This window comes from Pelodiscus sinensis, unplaced genomic scaffold, assembly GCF_049634645.1.
Source record: "Pelodiscus sinensis isolate JC-2024 unplaced genomic scaffold, ASM4963464v1 ctg35, whole genome shotgun sequence".
Taxonomy (NCBI): Eukaryota; Metazoa; Chordata; order Testudines; family Trionychidae; genus Pelodiscus; species Pelodiscus sinensis.
In genome coordinates this window covers 1,366,734-1,388,490 of record NW_027465908.1, presented here as the reverse complement: position 1 = coordinate 1,388,490, position 21,757 = coordinate 1,366,734, and the positions used below count along the sequence as shown (strand labels likewise).

The 21,757-nt window shown below is 45.3% G+C and overlaps 1 protein-coding gene and 1 long non-coding RNA gene across 2 annotated transcripts in view; one reads left to right on the top strand and one right to left on the bottom strand.

Moving 5' to 3' along the window:
* The window catches only part of LOC142824448 (opioid-binding protein/cell adhesion molecule homolog), a 999,900-nt gene that overhangs the window by 354,711 nt on the left and 623,432 nt on the right, over positions 1 to 21,757 (top strand). The window lies entirely within an intron of this gene.
* LOC142824496 (uncharacterized) lies at positions 3,702 to 4,968 on the bottom strand. Its single transcript, XR_012899355.1, has 2 exons — positions 4,835 to 4,968; positions 3,702 to 3,946 (listed from the first exon to the last, which is right to left on the bottom strand). It is a non-coding gene; the product is annotated as an uncharacterized LOC142824496 (long non-coding RNA).

The following is a 21,757-nucleotide window of genomic DNA, read 5'->3' as shown; positions in this document are numbered from 1 at the left end:
TCTAACCTACTCGTAAATATCTCCAGAGATGGGGATTCCACAACCTCCCTGGGCAATTTATTCCAGTGTTTGAGTACCCTGGCAGTTAGGAACTTTTTCCTAATGTCCAACCTAAACCTCCCTCGCTGTAGTTTAAGCCCATTGCTTCTTTTTCTATCCTCAGAGGCCAAGATGAACAAGTTTTCTCCCTCCTCCTTATGACACCCTTTTAGATACCTGAAAACGGCTATCATGTTCCCCCTCAATCTTCTCTTTCCTAAACTAAACAAACCTAATTCTTTCAGCCTTCCCTCATAGGTCATGTTCTCTAGACCTTTAATCATTCTTGTTGCTCTTCTCTGGACCCTCTCCAATTTCTCCACACCTTTCTTGAAATGCGGTGCCCAGAATTGGACACAATACTCCAACTGAGGCCTAACCAGCGCAGAGTAGAGCGGAAGAATGACTTCTCGGTTCTGCACCCTGCTCCAAGACTGGCATGTCCCCAGCATGCTCCCATGTCACAGATGACCTGAGGTTCAGTTTCTGGTGATCCTTTGATCTTTGACTATTCCAGTAAAGCATTCAGCACAGCTTTAATTTTGCAGAATCCCCTCCTACCCCACCCTTTACAGCACTTCCAGCATATTTATCACAGTTCCCACACTCCTGGCAACAGCAAACTGGTGCATGAAGAGGAGCCGCTGGTGCTTTATAGTCAGTGATGCCTTTATCAGCTCTGCAGCAGGGACCACTAGCATGGAGGGCAGATGTGAAAAGCACCCCAGCTTCTCCTGACTTGCGCTAGTCGATCTGAGCAGAATTGGGGCCAGTAACGCCAGCAGGAGCTATTACAAACTCTATCACATGAGTGCCTGTGCTGCAGTCATCCCCCTGTCTAAAAATGTAAATGACAGCGAGTTCCTTAGAATGCACTGTGGGAAGAGTCAATGGGGCTCCTTTTGGAAGAGCTGGTAAGATAATTGTAGCATCAAGATTTGGGCTTTGCTATCCCAACCTAGGGTCTTTCTTTTTACCACTATCCTTGACATTAGATAATGGCATTCTCTCTTTGTCCTCTCTTTCAAAAGTTAGGAAGTATGGGATTTCCTTCTCCTTCACTTCCCAAGCACTAAAATGTGGTTTCATCTCTCCATCCATTCAGTGAGGCTGGTTCCACTTACACCTTGCCTCAACCATTTGGGCCATCATCTTTCCTACTGTGCATACATAACCTCAGACTTAGAGCTTCCAGAAGTTTTAAAAAGTACTTTGAAAAATGCTGGCCATGGTAGCTTAGCAAGGGTGTTTTCTGTGTGTATAGATTCATCTCCCATCCAAGCTGAACTTGGAAAATTGGGTTAAAGTCCCCCAAACTGTAAAATAAGACTATGGGCACGTCTTGACTTGCTTTCACTTTCAAAAGAAGATATGCAAATTTGGCGTGAATTTGCATATCTTCTTCCAATTGATTTTTCGAAATAGGTTCTTTCAAAAAAGAAAATAGTCTAGACACGGTTCTTTCGAGAAAAAAACCCTTTTTTGAAAGAACTGTGTAAACCTCATTTTTTTAGGAAGAACGGTTCTTTCAAAAACGGGTTTTTTTCTTGAAAGAACCATGTCTAGACTACTTTCTTTTTTGAAAGAACCTCACGATCGGAAGAAGATATGCAAATTCACGCCAGATTTGCATATCTTCTTTCGAAAGTGAAAGCAAGTCTAGACGCCCGAGTTTTACCTGCATTTGTGTAGAAAACAAGATCTCTTTGAAAACAAATAAACAAAAATGTGCCAAGCTATCCTAGAGTGATCCAGTCACCAAAACAGTGGTGTTTGACAGCAAACAGCTAGTTAGTTTTACAAGCACAAAATCATAAACTTTACATCATTTCCACACAAAGCCAGAAACTGACTCATGTTGGACTCTGAAGCTTTGCAGATCTTTCAGTGAGCCAGGGCTAGATGTGCAACGGATCCCCTAACCCAAGTGAGCTTGGCAGAGATTTTGGGTTTTGTTGCAAGTACTTTGCAAGATTTAGCCATTCCCTGATTTTAGTGTATTACACTCCTGCTATACTAAGGAGGAACATACACAGAGAACTTTCCGTATTTCCCTGATGAAATAAAAAATGTATCAGGTATGTCACTCACAGCCTCTGGAGCCGTCTCAGTGGGAAATCATCTTTTCTCTCTTCCCCAGAGGTCTGTGTGCTTAGGTGTCCTGATAATAAAAGTTCCATAAAATTCATAGATAGGCAAACTCTTTCCAAGCAAAGGGCAGGATTTTTCATCCCTTTACGTAGTGCTGGTAGATGATGCATAAGCTGCTCAGCAAGCAAGTAACTTTTGTATTTAGAATGTAATTGACTTTAAATTCCAAAGGTCCATTGCTAATGATATTCAGTGCCGTTTAATTAAAGGGCCACTGTCAAGTACTTCCTTTATAGTTTCTCTGTCGCGTGCGTGCTCAGTTGTAATATCTTTTTTGCAAGCTTGAAGGTAATAATTAAAGTAATTCTCTGCTGATTTTGTCCTTTTCTATTTAGCAAACTTTGATCCATTATTATTTTTTAATGGAGCTGAAATTAACATGGCCGCTTTTGTTCAGGGACCATTTCAGTTCAATGCAACCTCTTATGGCGCCAAATTCCTTTTTTTCTTCCATTCCAGCGGCATAACTTGGGAGTGACATTGACAGGACTTCAGGAAGGGTGTTGTTAAGGCAGTGCTGGTGCCAGGGGTGGGAACCCTGGGCATCATTGTTCTGTTGAGCTCTACCCAAACAGTGTGGCCTTGTGGTACAGATGGGGCAAAATGGAACTCAGAACCCACCTTTTGGAATTTTGCAGAAGTTTCTGAATTGAATTCTTCTATATGAAATCCCCCCTATGATTTTGGACCAAGACAGAGCCAAACCCAGAAAGCACCTGTTACCCATCTGGGGTGTAGCAGCAATGAAATTTCACAACTGTTTGATAGTTCAGCTCACAAGGACTGAAATTTCATGGGAACAACTTAGAAGATTTCAGCACAATCAGACCATAACTCCTACCACTATTCAGATGTGATCCAAGATTTAAACCAGGCCCAAAGAGCATCTCCAGCAGGGCCGGCAGCTACTGCAGGCCACAAGGAAGAAGGGGTCTCTGTGTCCCTGGAAAAGGCAGAAGGGAAGGGCCGGGTCAGGAAGTTCTCACCCCCTCTCTCCCTGTCCTCAGCATCTCCTGGGTTTGTGGGAGGTGCGATGTTCCAGCAGAACACATTCCAGACTGTCAGTACAGCATGAACAATAGAAACGCAAGCTTCTTCCATGCAATTGCCTGCGCAGGTGCCTCATCTTGTGACATTACCTATGGAGGTGAAAGCAACCACGGTGCATTCATTTCTTAGTCTTTTCCTGAAGCTGCCATCTGCAATAATTGTACATTTTGTAATGGGAATCTATTAAGTCATGGGGAAAGACCAACCAAAATTATTGCATCTGGTCTACAGGAGAATGAACAGCCCTTTCATTAGGTACGCAGTTCAGCTGGATTCAGTCTAGTGGCCCAGTGAAAAGCTATGCATCCTACTACCAATCCCCAGACTCGTCCAGCCTCCCTTGGAGTAGTAGATTGAAAACAGTGCTGTTTAAATGGGAAGTATAAGGCAATAACCATTTTAAAGAGAGGTATTCACACTGGGTCAGATTTTAAACAATGAGACTGTTTCCACATGACGGCCTCTGCCAATAATTGCTTGTAATTGCTTTCCTATCATTGCAGCATCTGCCCCTCTGTTTCTGAAGAACTGCAGAGATGTTGTCCTCTGCCCACTCATCTTGGCTTTCTCCCTGCATCACGCTGAGCGAGAGCCTGTTTGCAATAAGGTTGCTTGCAGACACTGTAAATCGCTCGATTGCATCTGGAGGGATAAAGGGTTCTCGCCTCTTGTCTCTCAGATCAAATTGTTTGGCAGCCGGTTATTGCTGCAAAAATAAATTCACACAAGGTTAAAGTCAAGGTGCTGCCCAATGCTGAGTGGCTGGAGCCTTTGGCTTGCCAATAAGATCTTGTTCCTTTTCCCCAGGAGGGGAATGCATGCTCTCCCTTGCAGGGCTTGCTGGCTTGCTCCAGATGTGGCACTAGTGAGGCCATATGGAGCATTACATCCAGTTCTGGGGCCCTCACCACAGAAAGGTTGTGGGCAAATTGGAAAGGCCAGTGGAAGACAATAAACATGATGAGGGGGCTAGAGCACATGACCTACGAGGAAAGGCTGAGAGATTTGGGCTTGTTTAGTCTTCAGAGGAGAAGAGTGTGTGTGGGGGGGGGGGGAGGAAAGATTTGATAGCAGCCTTTAACTACCTAAAGGGGGGTTCCACAGAGGATGGAGAGAGGCTGTTCTTAGTAGTGACAGATGGCAGAACAAGGAGCAATGGGATCAAGTGGCAATGGAGAAAGTCTAGTTTGGATATTAAGAAAAACTATTTCCCTAGGAGAGTAGTGAAGCACTGGGCTGGGTTCCCTAGGGAGAGGGTGGAATCTCCATCCCTAGAGATTTTTAAGTCCCAGCTTGACAAAATCCTGGCTGGGATAATTTAGTTGGGGTTGGTTCTGCTTTTAGCAGGGGGTTGGACTCAATGACCTCCTGAGGTCTCTTCCGATCCTAATCTTGTCTGGGGAAGGTTCAGATATTTGTTTGCACTGAGGGCAGGTTTTCACATGAGGTTACTGTTAAGGAAACTTACAAAACCGGACATGCATGCACAAAACCCCATGCTTGACCAGGCAAACTTGCATGTGGACACGTAGATGAAGAGCCAGTGTGTGAATGCAGAGAGTTACCCCACGTGCATGCTCAAACACCCGCTCACCTCTTGCATGGCCCTTCAAAAATTCGGTTCTGGGTACTGATGTGGAATGAGGAAGTTTGGGTTGAATCCAGCCCAAAGAATCTGCTTTAATCTTAGGATTACAGTGAGGTTGGAGAGGCGTAGGCTCACAGCTGCGTGGTCTGGGGCACTTTGTGATGTCACACCCTGTCACAGATACATCGGCAGAAAGTGTGTTCATCGATTCCAAGGCCAGAAGGAACCACTGTGACTAGCCAGTCGTAACTTCCTGTATGCCAGAGGTGATAGGACTTTTCCCAAAGAATTCCTAGAGAAGATCTTTTTAAAAGAAACATCCATTTTTTCCAGTGATGCACAATCCACCACAACCCTGGGAAAATTGTTCCGACGGTTAATTACTCTCACTGTTAAAAAGGTACACCTTATTTCCAGTCTGAATTTGCCTACATTCAGTTTCTAGCCATTGGATCATGTTCCACATTTCTCTCCTAGCCGGAAGAGCCCATTATTAAATATTTCTTCCCCCAAAAGAACTTCTGCACTGTGATCCAGTCAACCCTGAACTCTCTCTTTGTTGAGCTAAGTAGATTGAGTTCCTTGAGTCTATCACTAACAGGCAGGTTTTTTCTAATTCTTTAATCGGTCTCATGGCTCTTCTCTGAACCCTCTGCAGTTTATCAGCCTCCTTCTTGAATTGTGGCCACCAGAACGGGACACAGGCCTGCTGATGGGAGAGGCAGAGGGATCCACTGCCCCAGGGACTGGAGATATGGCTCTGTGGCCAGAGACCCAGGCCCATTAAGTAGACACCAGAGTCCCTTCTGGAATCGCTAAAGGGCTGCCTGGCAATGCTGAGGGCTGGCAACCCTTTAGCCCTGCCCCTTTTGCCTGAAGCCCCGCCCCTTCTGTTCGAGGCCAACCTTCCGGGGGCACAAAGCTGGCCCCCTCACCTTGCACAGGGCCATGGCAAGTCTATCAACCCCCTGACTTGACATAGGATACCAGCAGCACTGTCTAATACAGATGTAAAATAACCTCTTTACACCTATTTAGGATTCCCCCATTTACACCTCCCAAGGACATTAGGCTTTTTGGCCCGAGCATCACACTGGAGCCCATGTGCAACTGTTTATCTGCCAAGGCCCCTAATGATTTCCAGAGTCAGTTTCCTCGAAATGTCATGTGAAACCAAGTAAAGCACTTTACAGAAGCTTCAGTACAGTACATGGGCACTGTTCACCATGTTTACAAACCTATAAAAAGCCAAGTTAGTCAGACAGGATCTATTTTCCATAAACTCATGTTGATTGACATTCGTTACATTGCTCTCCTTTAATTCGTTATTAATCGAGTCCCATATCAGCCGCTCAATTATCTTGCCCAGGATCAATGTCAGACTGACAGATCTATAATTACCTGGGTCATCTGCTTACTGTTTTTAAATATTGACGCAACATTAGCTTTCTTCTGCTCTTTGCAACTTCCCCAGGGTTACCACACTTATTGAAAATCAACATTCATGAGGCTATAAGTTGGACCTACATTCTTGGTTCCTAGATGTATGTTTTTCTGTGGCTGTATTTTAATCACACACATGCTGTTCTAGTGAGCCCAGTTTACCATGCAATCCACATTCTAGGACTGTCTCTGTTCCATTCACCAAAGTGACTCATCTGAAATTTGGACCCACAGGGATTATTCATTTCATTCTATATCTTTTGTACTGAGAAGTATTGACCAGATCCATGTGGGAACCTACCAGAAACATTTTCTTTAGGTTATTTGGAAATATTTCACTGAACCAGTTTTTAATCCCTTTAATATGCACTGTGTGATTTTGAATATGTATTGTTTTTAATCAGACTCTCTTGTAGTGCCAAGGCATTTAATTTACAGAAGTCTAAGTATATTATATTAATATTTATATGTGTAATTTTGATTGATAATCTCAAACATTTTATCAAATATGTCTGACAAGACTCCTTTTCCAAAAAAACATGATCTTTACTGAATGCATCCCGTATCAGCTTTTCCACTATTTTCCTGGAAACAATGTCAGGCTAACATGTTTGTCCCATTACCCTTTTACAATATTGTCACAATGGTCCTTTGTTTCTGATATTGAATAATTGGCTTTTATTGTCTTTAGACTTATTAGTGATAGGTTTTTTTACTAATGGCTTTTGATTCTCTTTTCAATGTCTTCATTTTACAACTGCTAATTTATAGTCATTGCTATCAGAGTCCACTCCCACCCAGCACCTGTCTTTTAATTAATTAACTAATTAAATACTAATTAATTCAATCACTACTTTCATATCTCTTAACTAACATAGTTTAACTGAAGAGGCCTTCTTTCAGACTTGCTGGCTTATGGAATTTTGGAGAGCCTCGAGTAAAGTTTTCTTAGCTGCTTTCCCAGTTACTCACATTGTTTCAACTTTTTCTTCCCAAGTGTTTTTGCTCACGATTGTTTTCACTGCTGGGAAACTGGCCCTTTTAAAGTGCCACGTGTACCGTATTTATTACACACACGCGCTAAATCCCTAACTCAGTTACCTGAGTTCTCTCTGCATCCAATATATTGACGGCTTCACGTTCAAAGCCAAGGCTTGTACTTTCATGAGGTAGGCAGTGTTTGATCTTTGAACCAAGACCTTGGTGACACTAACAACGAAAAGCAACTGATAAGAAAGAGCGGGTAACGTCCATCTGTCTCCTGTCTCTGGCTGCTTGGCTAGTGAAGCAACACATGGACTTAGGAGGTCATCTTCCCGAGTGCCTAACAATCCATCTCCCATTCACCTAGACACTGAAAGCCCGTTTGTTTCAGATGTTCTAGCCTCAGGTATTACATTCAAGTTGATTGGCCAAGAGCCGCCCTGAATTCTGGGCTCCCGTCCCCAGAGCAAAGACAGGGCACGGCATTACAATGTACAGATGGCCAAACAATGTGGCAAAAATCTAACTACACCGTTGTTTCTCTGAGCTGGCCAACCCTCTAACATGGGCATTCATTTCTTTGGTTTAAGCTGAGTTTCTCTTTCCCAGACTGTCCATTTCTCAGCATTTAAATGGTGCCTCCATATGCTGATCATGCAACAGGGCTTTGCATCTTGTGTGAACATGCTTATCTGAGGGTGTGGTAGGCAAGAGCTCTCCTGTGGAGCTGATTAAGTGGTAGACAGCTGCAATGTTTTAGAGCTTATGAGTTGAGCTCAGGTATGGAGGGACCCCAGGACTTATCCAAATCAGGCTATTGCATGGGAAGGTTCCCTGGTTCTTGGGTATACAGCGTAGGGCTAGAGAGGCTGAGTTTAGATGGGGGTGGAGAGATTTGTGCAGACCGCTCAGGTGTGCCTGGGGACCTTCCATGGTTACTGTACGTGGAGAAATCGGTGGCCCTTGAGTCTGACTCACCTTCACAGCTGTTGCAAAGGGAGAGGGGTTTGTGCTCGGCTAGAGAGAGAACTGGACTCTCCCTCTGGTTTTTAGTGGAAACCTGAGGTTCTGGTTACCCTGAGCCAATGGGACATGTGCAGACTTTGCATGGCACAGCAAGGCTTCCTATATAATTAAATGGTTTGAATTGTCCTGTAGCCAGGCTGCGTGGCTTAGAGTCGCTTGAATGCTAATGCATTTAGCCTTTCAGTTCTGTGACAGTATAAATGGCCTTAAATGCCTGCTGCGAGTGGAAGCGGTGGGTGAGATGAATCCATGGGTTGCTGTAAGGATAGTCGAGGGGGCCGAACTAATGGTGCTTGCTTGTTAATGCCTCTTTGTTCCCTCTGAGTCACTCAGCTCCTCCAGAAATGAGAGCCAGAGCCGCTGACATATCCATGTACTTTCCCAATCTCTCTCTCCTAGTGGTGGCATGAAAGGCTTCTGCATGATACAATCACAGCAAATGCACTAGCCCTAACGTTGCCAGCTGGTTACCTTAGTGGGACTACAGCAGAGGAGCCAGGCTGGATGTGGTAGTCTGAGCCCTCCATGCTGATGCAGTGCCGAGGCATATCACCCATCTATCCCTCAAACTGGCCCAGGATGACATTGCTGGCAAGGGAGAATTGGAACACCGCTATGCTTAGTTTTAGTCAAAGTGCACCCTTGATGCTATCCCAGCTACATAGGCACTATACCCTAATTAACTTTAAATGCCTCACTCATAAAGCTGTCAGTGCCAGGATCTAATGTCTGTACTTCTAATGATGCATTTGATTAGAAGGTAATTTTATTCGCTTGACGCAGCAGGCCTGTTTGGAGAAGGCAGAGATTTAGGCTGTGTGCTCTTCCCACGGATTTTTGCTGCTGTGGTTCTTACAGATCTCCTCCACCCGGGGTCTTTCTCCCGAATTTCCTCCACACTGTGGGTTCAATGTAAGCAACTGGCTCCATTTCATTGCCGTTTCATAGCCTTCATGAGAAGGCATAAGTATTGGCTACGGGATGGTGTTTTATGCATTGTTACCAGGTGGCAATTCACTTCTACTGGACTCTACAGAGAGGCAGGCACCACACCTGGCTTCGTAAACAAGTGCTCAGTAATTTTATTTGAGCAAAACCACTGCTTGGCAGAAAAATGAGGGATTCCTCAACAACAAAAGTTTTCCCGAGAAAACCTTTTTGGTTCCACCCCCCTGAGAAATTTAAAAATGAAGCCAAATTAATCTTTTGTTGAGTTTCGTATGGAAAGTTTTGGTGGGCTTTAATTTTCCAAAATGTGTGATGTTTCAAAAATGGAAAGAATGAGAAGTTTGTTTCCAAACTAAAAGGTACCAAACCCATCTAGTAGAATAGAAATTGGGATTTTTTTTTCATTTAGTTACAAAAATTGAATCTTACTACAAAAAAAGTCAAATGAAAACTTTTCATTGTTAAGTTTTCACAGGGAAAAAGTGAGTTTTTCAATCAGCTTAAGATGGCTGTTAACATCTGGAACTAGACTGCTGGTTAGATCCTCAAATGTCTGTGCTTAAGGGCATAAGCTGGGTAGCAAAGTAGCTTTTCTTCTCTACACTGTATTGTACAGTTGCTTTATGAAGTGGCGAGGAAGGGCACTGAAGTATCAGGGTTTGGCCATTTTTGTAGATGAATATTGGACTAGTTGGTTCTGTGCTCAGGTCTGGTCCCTTAAATCCTTTGAACCTAGTAGGGTTGCCAGATGGCTGAAAGAAAAATACCGAACACACACACCCCACCCCATCCGCCCCAAAAAAAAACACCGGGAAAAAATTTTGTTGAAGGGAAAAAAAACAACCTCCGAGAACCTGGGTCACTGCTAGCAGTTACCAGATCATCATTTAAAAAAAAAACCCGAACACACTTCATTTGGGGGGCGGGCAGCCGGGAAGGGGGGCTCGGGTGGAACGGGGCTGGCCGCAGGATATCGGGGGAGGGGAGACTGGCCGGAAGGGGGCGTGGCTGGCCGGGAGGAAGGGGAAGTGGGAAGCAGAGCTGGCGGGGGGGGGGGGCAGGAGAAAGGGGGAGCGGGAAGCAGAGCTGGCAGGAGTGTGTGTGGGGGTGCAGTGGTGCTGGCCGTGAGGAAGGGGGAGGGCCCGACTGTGCCAGGAACCCCAAGCCCTTTTGTTTTGCCAAGTGCCAGGGCATTTGCCCCTTCTCCTCCCACCCCGCATTAGTAACCTTGGAGTAGGATTAAAGAGTCCTGATTTCCAGAAGAGTCCCCTCTTCTGCACTGACTAGACAGCTTTGCCTCTCAGAATCAGGTGAGTTGATACAAACGCTTCCCTTAGTCGTTGCCAGATGTTTACATGCTTTGAAATGTGAGATCTAGTTCTCCAAATCATGTCACCTTGCCAGTGCACATCGTTTCATATGAAACGGTTGTATTTTATATTGGTAACGCCCCTCCCTACGTTAATTGTCTTCCCTGGGGTCTCATTACGCTTCCGTGTTTTCTAGCTCCAGTTTTCTATGAGCGAACATTAGATATTGGCATAAAGAGTAAGTTTATTACGTCTGCAGGTGATACGAAGCTGGGAGGGGTTGCAACTGCTTTGGAGGATAGGGGCAAAATTCAAACTGATCTGGACAAACTGGAGAAATTGTCTGAGGTAAATAGGATGAAGTTTAATAAGGACAAATGCAAAGTGCTCCACTTAGGAAGGAACAATCAGCTTCACACATACAGAATGGGAAGCGACTGTCTGGGAAGGAGTACGGCAGAAAGGGATATAGGGGTCATAGTCAAGCTAAATATGAGTCAACAGTGTGATGCTGTTGCAAAAAAAGCAAACATGATTCTGGGATGCATTAACAGGCGTGTTGTGAACAAGACAGAAGAAGTCATTCTTCTGCTCTACTCTGTGCTGATTGGGCCTCAGTTGGAGTATTGTGTGTCCAGTACTGTGCACCACATTTCAAGAAAGATGTGGAGAAATTGGAGAATTGCTTTTCTGAAAAAAAAATTCGGAAAAGCAGATACATTTTTTGGCATCCCTGTAAATCTCGTTCTATGAGGAAGAAGGGATGTTCCAAAAGAGGCTTTTTTTCTGAACAGGTGGCCTAGTGAAGATGGGCCAAATGTCAGAAAAGCCTCTTTCGGAAGAAAAGCGGAAAAAGATAGGCAAATTGCGGTTTGCAATTTGCATATCTTTTTCTGACTTTTCTTTGTAGTCTAGACTCAGCCAGATTTGCCAAGTACATGCAGGCCTGCCTAGTGACTGCATCTGGGGCACCTGCACAGCTGTTCAGCACCATGCAGTGCAGCTGTGGAAAGAAAAGCAACTGAGGAAATCACATTGAGCGCTCCCTTCCACCTCAATGACGTCCAGATCAGATTGGCTCAAAGGATGAGTTACTAAACCACTAATGTCACAAGACGGTTTCTATGTCCTTTCTGTCTGCAGCCAGGGAGATGCTCCAATTGGAACATGACTGACCCTTTTCATTAGCCTTGTGTGAGCCTGTAGGTACCCCTCAGCTCATGCTCCCCTAGCTGCCTTTTAGGGTGTGGTTTCCAAAAGTTTTCAGCAGAAGCCTAATCCTGCTTCCATTCAAGTGAATGGTAAAACATCTTAATGCTTCTGCTAGAGCAGAATTGAAAATCTTTCCTGTAATGTTCACCTAGTTCAGAACTATTCTAGTCCCGCAAACCACGGTGCACAATTTGTATAGTAGGCTGAGTGGCGATGGAAAAAGGACTGTCCCTAAGCAAGAAATGGTGTTCTCTGGATATCTTCTCAGTCTGGTAGCAGAAATTGATCTGAGTGGGAACGGAGTAGCAAATCACAACAACTGGAAACCTTTGGAGACTTTTGATCAAAAAAACAAACAAACGAAAAAAAAAAAAGAAAAACAAAACCCCCCACGTTCTGAGTCAAAACACGATCACTAGTCCTTTTTTCCTCCCAGCAAATTTTTACTGAAGGAACCCATACAAATAGAGCTGGGTGAAGTGCTATTTTTGAAACTTGATTGAAAACTCATTGAAAGCACTCTTCAGCCATTTTGCATTTTTGTAGTTTCATCCTCAGCTGTGAACCATCAGACTTTCATGGGGAGAATTCTGAGCAGCCCCTGTCGTTCAAAGTCTGTGGCTCCTGGCTTTTCTCAGGGGTCAGAAATATGAGCAATCCTGTAGGAACTTTGCCAACAGAAACTTCTCAGGGAATTTTGCCTAAGTAAGAGATGAGGGGACAGGCCCCAAAGGGCAGGGTTGCCAGGTGTCCAGTTTGAACCGGACAGTCCAGTATTTGAGCTTTCTGTTCAGGAAACAAATTGAGAAAATATAAATGTCCGGTATTTTCTAAATAAGAGGTAATGTAGGGTACGTCTAGACTACATGCCTCTGTCGCCAGAGGCATGTAGATTAGGCTACCAGACATAGGAAAATGAAGTGGCGATTTAAATAATCACCGCTTCATTTAAATTTACATGGCTGCCGCGCTGAGCCGACAAACAGCTGATCAGCTGTTTGTCGGCTCAGCACGATAGTCTGGACGCGCGGGTGTCGACATTAAAGGTATTTTTCGACCACCCAAGTATGCCTCCTGGAATGAGGTATACCTGGGTGGTCGACAAATACCTTTGATGTCGACACCCACGCATCCAGACTATCGCGCTGAGCCGACAAACAGCTGATCAGCTGTTTGTCGGCTCAGCGCGGCAGCCATGTAAATTTAAATGAAGCGGCGATTATTTAAATCGCCGCTTCATTTTCCTATGTCTGGTAGCCTAATCTACATGCCTCTGGCGACAGAGGCATGTAGTCTAGATGTACCCGTAGATTGTGATGTAATGTCAGGTGTGTCCAGTATTTTTGTTGAAACCATCTGGCAACGCTACTAAAGAGCTATCACTAGACCCTAAAAGGGAGAGATGAATTCACTGACAATTCCCTGTTCTGTGCATCCCCTCTGAGAGCACCTGGCATTGGCCACTATTAGAAGACAGGATACTGGGCTGGATGGACCTTTGGTCTGACCCACTATGGCTGTTCTTATGTCACAGTGAAGACAGCCTGCTTCTGGGATACAGTGGGATGAGGGTTAGGGTTGAAGTGGAGCAAAGGGAACAGAAGTATTTCTAGACAGTCAGCCAAGGAAAGAGCAGGGAACATACTGCTCCTAATCCTCATGGGATTAATTTTGAAAATCAAATGATTGATCTTAAGCCATTCCTCAGCCAGCTGATCATGTTTCTGCAAAAGTGTGTTTGAAAAGAATGGTTGTGATGCCATAAAACAGAGAAAAGCCAAGCAAATGACCTTATATTATGTCATGCTCTAGGATATTCTTTTGCACTACTTGCAGATAGCTTGACACATTGATGCAGACAGCCCCTTATTATTAAATCTGTTTGCAAATGCAGTCAGATTGCCCTTCACATACGCCGTGGTGATGAGTGGTGGCAGATTGTGGCTACGAATCACTAGCCCATCTAAAACCACACTTTAGTGCCCTTCCTCCTTCCCTCCTCTTAATGAAGATTGTCAGGAGTTTAGGAATGAATAAAGAAGCCTATCAGCAAGTGAAGGATGCGGTCTCATCCGCATCCCATGCACTCAAAGTGGGAAGTCTTCTGTTCTCTCCTGCTGTGGAATTGCATTAATCTTTCATGCTACACCTTTTGTAATTCAGCACTAGCAAGGAAACAATGCCTACTAATCTGGTTCTGCAACTGATCCTCTGGACCCTATTAAGCAACCATACGCCCCTTAAGCTAGGAAATTGTAAAGTCTTACAAAAGCTAAGCAGAGTCCGATTCTGGTCAATTTCTTGGATGGGAGACGGCCTTTGAAACCACAGATGCTGGAAGGAAGTGGTGTTAGTGATTCTTTGCTCTGAGTCAATACTGAATCATTGATGTCGTATGGTGCGAAGCGGTTGCTGTACTGCTTTTCAGATGAGACATAAAAGCAAAGACTTGACTGCTTGCACTAAAGATCTCATGAGTCTTTGTGTAGAGGCGAGGTGTGAATCCTACAGTCTAATTTGTGTTCTGTCTACCCAATTTCATCCTGGTAACTTCAGCTGGCTCTGGGTATGGTTTTCATTTCTGGTATTAATCTGTTATGTAGTGTTTTTGTGAATCATTAACCAGCTGCTGCATTTCACCCAGAGGTGGCTGCACCAGAGTGATGGCAAGGTGCCAGTGTTGTATATACATAGATAGGATGAGATACTCTGAATTTACTCCATACTAGACTGACTCTGCTCCCACTGCCGTCAGCTGGGAGTTTTACAATCAGAGTCAAGCCAATACTGAGAGCTATTGGAAATCCCACTTTACAATCAGATGTTAAATTTACAAGAGCGCTTTGAGATCCATTTGGATGGAAGGTGCTAGAGAAATGCCAAATTAATATCATAATCATCCTGCTATGCAGAAGATGGGGATTGCCAAACCTGGTCATACTGGCGGTCCATCAAGTTCATTCTTGGCCAGAGCTAATGGCAGAGATTTCAGAGGAACATTTAAACCCTCCATAGAGGACAACTGAAGGGAAATGTGTTCCTAACCTCAAGAAATTGGTTAGATCATGAGAGCTGAGAGGCCGATCCAAAGCCCATTCACGTCAGTGGAAAGACTCCCCTTACTTCCAGGAGACTGTGTATCAGGTTCTTTGCGGCTGAGAGATGTTTATCCTACAGCAGGTAATTTAACTGCAGACGTTCATATTATTCGTACGCACGTCTAATCCTTTCTGGAATCCTACTAAGCTCCGCCAATGCTAATAGCTCGTGGCAAAGAATTCCACAAGTGGTTTACACATTATTAGGGGGTGAACTTTTATTTTTTATTTGGTGGCCTTTCAATGTCATTGAATATTCAGTTGTCCTTGTATTATGGGAAGGATGCATAATAGGAATAATCTAACCTCTGGTTTCCTCTTTATTTTTTTATACTTCTATCATTTCATCTCTTTTTTGTTTCTTCTCTTAATTATACAGTCTTAATCTTTTTAATCTCACTGTGAAAGTCTTTTCATGTCTTTAATTATTGTGTTTTGCCATTCTTTGTACCTAGCCCATTTCTGACCACCATAATACACAGGATTCAGTGTGAGGGTGTACCATTGATTTATATAATGGCATCATAATATTTTCATTTTCTTGAATTTCATCTGCCTTAACCACCTGCTTTAAATTATTCTGAATTCTACAGAATCTTTTTACATCTTAACTAATATAATTAGACTTGGACCAGCCACAGATATTAATACTTCAATGTTTACACCCTTGTTTTTACATCATTTCCACCTTGCATAGATCTTTGGGTCAGCCAGCCATTGTTGTGACTCTTCAGTTGTCTTCCAGCCCATTTTGCATCTATGAAAAAGGAGCAATAATCTCAAGTTGAAGTGGGGGAGGTCTGGGTTGGATATAAGGAAAAACCATCCATCCCTAGAGGTTTTTAAGTCCCAGCTGGGATGATTGAGTTGGGGTTGGTCCTGCTTTGGGCAGGGGGCCGGACTTGATGACTCCTGAGGTCTCTGCCCGCCCTGGGATTCTATGATTGTTAGAGGCAGTTAGTCTAGTAGGAGAGGAGAGCTGAGTTCTGTTACGGGCTTTGATGCTCTGGCTTCTTACTTTTCTCTCAACCTTTGCCGCTCTTTGTCTCTTTAGTTGGCAAGCTCTTTCCGTCAGAGAAGGTGCCTCACTGTATTTGAACCATGTCTAGAATAATGGGGATCTGATCTCATGCTAATGCAATATTAATCATTATTATTGGACTGAGGAACTTTATCCAAGACATACGGCAAGTCCAAATGCTGACAATTTGCCGGTTTTTCACTAGGTTGTTGACTTCCTCAAAGTGTTCTGATTGATTAGGATGGCATGGTTCAATGTAACAAAAGCCGTGCTGGTGTCCATATTGTGTCCATCCTGGGTTTTTAACCAGTTTACTTAATAACAAAGTAAAGCTTCCACGCCGGTGAATCTGAGGCTCGCCCCTATGTTAGTACCCTGGGTGAGAAGCTGATTTTAGTGACAGATTAAATCAATACGCTTGGTAGCAGCTCAGGGGAACTCAAGCAATGCATTTGAACTGGATAATTCTCTGGGCAATAACTGGATGGGAAATAAAAGGTCTCACCACTGGCTGATGGGGTTACAAATCACATATTGGCCAGTCCCCCAGGGGAACTTTTTCACAGTTGAAACAGACAGGTTTCTGACTGTGTTGCTATCCTGAGTGAAGCGCGTGATCTGAGTCATCTACGGCAATTTTAAAGGCCAGGATGTTGCTTCAGCTCCTTTCATGATTGGTATAGAGCAGGGGTGGGCAAAAAGGCCTCTGCAGACCAGATCCGGCCCCCCACGCGGGTTGACCCTGCCCACTTGTATCCTAATGTTCCCCCTGTCTCCAGGCCAATCAGAGCGCAGGCTTAGAGTCAACCCTGGTGGTTGACTCTAAGCACCGCGTGCCAAAGGGCAGGGAGCAAGAGACTTTGCTCTCCCCCCTATCCCCAGACCAATCAGAGCCTGGGGGCAGGGCAAAGCGTGTGAAAAGTCCTCCCACCCTGCCCTTGCCCTGCCAGGAGTGCGCAGCATGTAGAAGCACCATGCGCTCCTTGCAGGATGGGGGCAGGGTGGGAGGAGACTCCCCTCGCCTCCAAGCCCTGATTGGCCTGGGAGCAGGGGGAATGCACAAAGTCTCCTCCTGCCCTGCAAGGGGTGCAGCGCTTAGGGTCAACGGCCAGCTGCTGCTCAGCTGGCAAGTGACTTTCAGAGCGGTGCTCCCTTGCAGGACAGGGGCAGACTTTGCATGCTCCCCCTACCCCAGACCCCGATTGACCTGGGGGCAGGGGAGGAGGGAGCATGCAAAGTATCCTTCCACCACCTGGTGTGCGGGCGCCTAGAGGGAACCTCCAGCTGTTCAGAACAACTGGCGGATCTCTAGGGGAAAGGGGGCAGAGGCAAAGACTTCACGCGCTCCCCCACCCAAAGACCAATCAGAGTCTGTGAGCAGGGAGGCAGGGAAGTGTCCAGGACCCACCCCTTCTGGGCCACTTCCAAAATGTCTGAAATGGCCCCTAGTCAAAAATGATTGCCCGCCCCGGTATAGAGTAATGTGGGGAAAGATCATAAATGAGGACTGACACTACCGTTTTAGGCAGGAGCATAAGCTAGATGGTCACTCTCTTTCCTAAGAGTGTGACGGCAACATCTGCTTCTGCCTATGAGTCTCCTAAGAAGTAGAGATGTCCAAAGTCTGGACTCTGAATTTGAATTTCCCTAAAGGAGCGGGGTTAGCAGTCAGCTGCAGTTTGCATGAGGCACTGAAGGGCCTTCCAAATTTGGGCAACAGGACCGTCCTTACCCATATGCAGAATATGCAGCTGCATGGGACACTACTTAATGTCTTATGGTCGTAATGTTCACCCTCCGCCTCTGCCGACCCCTGATCTGTGGTTCTGCTTCCTCCAGCGAGGATCTAGTTAACTTAAAAATGAAAACAAAAAAAGCCTGCCAGAGCTGTTAGCAGATCACTGAACCTGTGAGCGAGCCATTCCAGTGGGAATGGAGCTATTTAACAGGCATTTGCCCACCCCAGGAACATACTGTCAGTTTCTGAATTTACTGTGTGAGTCGACAGGGCCCGAGTCTAAAATTTGTTTAAAAAATATTTCATGAGTGTGTTGCTTAAGGTTATAAAATCACACCTCTAAAAAATCATTGTTCCCCACCCCCAGCTGCCATTGGGCGCAGAGGCACCAGTGTAACATCATTGCGAAGGGTCTTGTAAATCTAAGAGGGACTGGGTTGTCAGGTGAAGGCTCTGGCTAGGAGGCACTTACCTAGGTTGTTCCCAGCCAGCAGCCCAGCGGACTGTCAGGCAGGCTCCCTGCGTTTCGCACTTCTGCTTGCTGCTGAAAGCAGCTGTCTGGAGGGGGGGCACATACTCTCTGAGTGATATAAGCCCTGGGGTGGGGGCAGGCTTTGCACACAGCCTTCATTGCAGGCATGGCCCAGGCAGCTCCCATTGGCTGGCTTCCAGCCAATGGGAGCTGTGAGATTGTGCTCGTGTCAGGGACAGCACGCAAAACCCCCCCATCCCAGGGCTCATGGTGCTCAGAGAGAACATGGCCTCCTTAGTTGGCCACTTTGAGCAGCATGTAAGGGTGCAGAGGATGAGGAGTCTGCTTGAGAGTCCTGCTGGGCCATGTGACAATGGCCGCAGGCCGGATCTGGTGGTTTGGTGGGCTGGATTCAGGTGCGGGCCACAATACCTTTGTACTGCCTATTGATAGGACCTGATCCAAAGCCCACTGAAGTCAAGGCAGTGACTCCCTTTGATATCAATAGATTTTGGATCAGGCCCTAATTCTCTTTTACCAACCATATGGGGTTGTTTTTGCCACCTCTTGCACCTTGGCTTGTGGCTCAGCACCACTGCCTCCATTGTTCGGATCATTTGTTTGCCACATGAGTACTTATTATTTCAACACTTTTTCTAACAGAGTCAAGAACCCAGAGGCAACAGTGTCAACAGCATGGCCACATTAACCCAAGCTTGAGAGAAGCCGATTTGATCAATGTCACTCTCTGAAAACTTTTTGTTGGCAGCCATCTTAGGTTCCCTCAACCAACCTACAGAGGGCTCTCCTTTGCTGTAATGGTTGCATAGGGCTCCCAGCTAAAACAAAGAAGGGAAAAAGTCTGCGTGTTGACATTGCAAACCTTATCACCATCTTTGCGTCAGGGACTCTCATAACCATGGTGGCAAATTTACACATTGGTCGTCTTTCTCCTACCCCTCCTCCGATCACTAGTCATTTGGAGACTCTGTGAATGATTGCTCATTGGTTTGGAGCAGAGGCTCTCAAACTGGGGGGCATCCTTCATGAGGGGCCACAGAATGCATTCAGGGGGTGTGAGAGACGATTTCGGGGTACATTTTGCCTACAGCAGTGAATAAGTGGCAAAGCTGATTCCTTCAGACATATCCAGTCCCCAGATGGCACTGTGCATATTGATGGGTTTCTGTTAAGCTTCATAGCATGATACGCATTTGGTGACGTCTCTGTTCATCTGTTTGTGACAATGTGGTGGGCACATTTAATTGTAAGCATCGACCACAATCACAGTTTTGCTTTTGCTCTTATTACAACGGATCATTGGTCTGTTTGAATCCACATCTTACTGATTTCATATACAGTGAGAGTTATGGGGTTTTTATCAGCATAGGTAAATATGGGATGGGAGGCAGGATGTAAGCTACTACAGACCCAAAGCAGGATGGTGCCATCAAGTAGACTTGGGAGCCACAGTTTTAGAGGCGTTTGTTAGAGCTATGTGCGATGGTCGCATCAAAACCTGATGATCGGGTTCATTTGGCTTTGGGTTTGCTTTGACATTTTGTAATGAGCCTGGAAAAAATGGATCTACAGTACAGCCTACAGTCTTGAGATCCAGAATGTCCCCAAATTCAAGGAATTTTTGATGGGGGCATCCCTCTGGAACCTAGATCCAGTTTCAGGTCAACTTGAGCTCAATTTCCAAAATGGAGTGGAGTTGTGGTTTGGTTTAGTGTTGAAATCATGCAATGTGCCTAGGTTTCCTCCAGGTTCATTTGTGAATCTAGGTGAAGCTTTGTTGTTTTGATTGAATTTTATCTTCCGTTTTTGGATTCCATCAGCTCAGAGCAAGTGAGCGTGTGCGGTCCAATGGAGCCAAAGCCAAAGGAAAAGTCTGTCTGAATCCAAAAGAAAAAGCATCAAGTTATAGGCTTGGTTGCATTTACATGAACAGTGGGGAAGGTTGAATGCTTACCAGGTGAAGTTCTATGGCTTGGCTTATGCAGTAGGTGACCTTTCTGGCTTTACATCTTTTCTAGATTCATGCTGCTCTGCAGACCTGGTGAAACCCATGATGTTTTCCCTTTTTCTTTTGTGGGTGGCCAAAAATGTTTACCCCAGAGTAGAAATTCATTTGCTAAATTGACATTTACAAAAACGCTATTACAGCGCTTCCTCGACCCCTTCACCTTTTGAAGAAGGAACCCGGCACCACGTTAATTACTTTCACTTTGTCATCAGCTCCTTCAGTGCAACTCTGCCCTTTTACAATGGTCTGCAGGATCACAGGGAGGACGGATCAGGAAAGACCCCCCAAAGAGATCTTTTGAGATAGATGAATGGAGCAAGGAAAGTTTACAGACACATCTGCAGAGTCAGGATGGTAAATTCGCTGGGTTAAGTGCAATTCAGTTGAATCCTCCCCGGACATTGTAAATCAAAATTTAATTACTGGGAGGGTTTCACTTGTATTTTTATGACTATATTTACATTTTATGGAACCATCTGGGCTCATTAAAGTTTTGAAAGTCAGCTTAGTGTATGTAGAGGGTTGCAGAAGCTGGGGAGAAGAGAGCTTTGTTACAAGTGAGGGGATCTGAGCCAAAATATGCTTGAGTGGAAACCGATCTTGTGCTGGTCTCTGATGTGCATACACAGAGTAGTGATGGAAAAGTCGAGCAAACTTATTTTCCTCCTGTGAGCCAGTGATAACTCGGCTCCGTGTCTTGTGTCCCCTGGAGATGGGCTATACACATCTGTATTGCTCACGTCCAGTGAATCACCTTCACCCCTGGGGATTATCCAGAGAAAAGGGGACTTTGCTAACTTATGGCTTTGGTAGTGACAGCTTGAGAAATGGCTAACCGCAAGCACAGATGCCCTTCCCAGGCAGCCGGTGTAATGAGTTGCTCCAGGACATCATTTTCTCCAACCAATCTTGTCCACGATGACCTTTATCAGGATGCAAGCCTTGCATGGTGCCTTCCCTCCTCCTCCCATGACTATTCAGCTTCTTAGGAGTTCAGCTAAATTGTCCCTATGACAGACAGAGCTGAGGGAACCTTGTCACTTGGACTGATGTCCCAGCGATACCTCTCATCCATCCGTGCTGAGGGCTCCAGCCTGGGTCAAGAAGCAGCTGCAAACTTCAAAAAGCGGACTGTTCCCTTCCCCCTACAGCGTTCTCTTGTTTGGGCATGGATCCCGCAAACCGATTGCCCACCTCTCCTTCCCGTTCCCTCCCCTTCCAAAGCTGCCGCCTGCAGAACTAGATCTGAATGCTCTAGACTGACTAAATTTTCTCCAGCTTGCCAATGGCGGTGGCTTTCCCAGACCAAGCTGACCTGACTTTCCACTTTGACTTGAGTGGACATCCCTGTGCCATTTGCCTAGACAAGAGCTCCGTGAAGAGCTGTGAGGGACCAGGCATGACAAAGCTTACCATGCTAAGATTCTGCTTGCAGGTGAGTTCCTTGGTACCATGACGATGAGAAAGAGAGAGCGAGAGAGCGAGAGAGAGAGAGAGAGAGAGAGAGAGAGAGAGAGTGTGTGTGTGTGTGTGTGTGTGTGTGTGTGTGTGTTTAGGGAGAGCCTCAGGTGCCTTAATAAGCTGACAATAGAAACATCTTTTTATTTTTACTTCTGCAAACAAAACTTGCTCTTCATAACTGGATCCA